Source organism: Neomonachus schauinslandi, chromosome 2 (assembly GCF_002201575.2).
Source record: "Neomonachus schauinslandi chromosome 2, ASM220157v2, whole genome shotgun sequence".
NCBI lineage: Eukaryota > Metazoa > Chordata > Mammalia > Carnivora > Phocidae > Neomonachus > Neomonachus schauinslandi.
Genome location: NC_058404.1, coordinates 91496286 through 91497913, shown reverse-complemented (window position 1 = coordinate 91497913; position 1628 = coordinate 91496286). Strand labels below are relative to the sequence as shown.

Here is a 1628-nt window from a genome sequence, read left to right as displayed (position 1 = left end):
ATCAGATAATACATGTTTGCTAAATAGATAAAAAAAAATAAGCAATTAAAAATAGGTGAAAAATCCTAGAGTTTACTGGGACCTAGACAATCACAAGCAGACAGGTGACCTTTGACCCATTTACTTGGGGAGTGAGCTATAAGGACTCTCCAAGATAGAGTTTGCTTTTCAACAGTGTCCACAGCCAAACGGTAAACTCAGAAGGTCTCATAGAAACTGGAAGACGCAGGAAAAGACTTTCTTTGAGTAACCCTTTGCACACATCACCCTGTAGACCTGATGGGCTTCACTGTCCGGAAGGACTGGGCTCTTTCTGATGGTGGCAGAGTCTTGTGCTAACTCCAGATCCTTAGCCATGAGTGTTGCTCCAAATCCCCCCTAATAGTTATTAGCGGATGGAACTCCATCCCTTACCCCAGATACAGGGTTGTAAATGTCACTTGACCAACACCATTCTGAGATCATATTTAGGATTTTAGCCAACCGTTTTGGGTCAAGCCCTAACCTGATTCCAAGATTCATAGCTTCAGCAGTTCCAATCATTCTAGTAGTTAACAGCATGTTGTTGCAGATCTTTGCAGTTGAGCGGGGCCCCAAGGCTCCCCAGTACACCACATTGGAGCACATGCACCCCAACAACTCTTGGGCAGCAGCAAATTTATCTTTGACTCCTCCCACCAGAAACGTGAAGCTCCCAAATAGAGCAGCTGCCACACCACCAGAAATAGGCATCCATGAAAACTGCTCCCATTTTCTCAACTTCTTTGGCCAATTCTTTTGAAACTGCAGGATCAATAGTACTGGAATCTATTAATAGTGAGCCTTTCTTCACTCTTTTTCGAATTTCATTTGCTCCAGAATAACTTTCTGTTGCATTGATACTGGTAAGCAACACTGTAATAGTTCTGTCAGCTTTTTCAGCTACATCTGCTGAGGAATGCGCTACCTCTTTGTATGCATCAGGGAACACATCATAAATAATGAATGGATAGCATGAGATTTTTTGCCATTGAATTCTCCATGTCGCCCTGTCAAATGAATCCAACTGGAGTCTTAGAAGCCATTGACCTAGAACACACCACAGCAAGGATGGCCACTGCCAGGAGCTGCCGGTGGCTCCAATACCAGAGTCTAGAGACAGTTCCACAGAGTAGAGCCATAAGGAGCCTGGCATGCTGCCCCAGTCCCACCTGCCTGAGGTGACCTCCCCACTCCCAGCTTGCCCACTCACTGCTTACACAAGCTATTAAAGGCAATTTAATAGCAAAGCTTACTCACATCATTGTGTAGATTAAATTCTGTAAAGCCATTTGCAATCTACAAAGTGCTATATCAATATATGATATATATTAATATGTTACATATTATATATAATAAAAAACAGAATGTTTTGTTATTATTCATGACTTCATTAGAGTGAAGTCTAACTTGTTTAATATTCATCATTTTGAAAGAGAATAAATTATGACATATGAATTGATAAAATTTCAATTTATATTCCTCTTATCCCCTACTGTTTGCCTCCTGCATCTACTGTGAACTTTTTTTAGTGTTTAGAGAGTTTCTTCGTAGCAACTTTGGGGATAGAGTATTATTTGATCATTTTAAACTATATTTTTAGAAGGAAA

At 40.6% G+C, this 1628-nt stretch overlaps 1 pseudogene; it reads right to left on the bottom strand.

Moving 5' to 3' along the window:
* Positions 1-207: 207 nt before the first annotated feature.
* Positions 208-1160, bottom strand: LOC123324073 (annotated as a pseudogene).
* Positions 1161-1628: the final 468 nt, after the last annotated feature.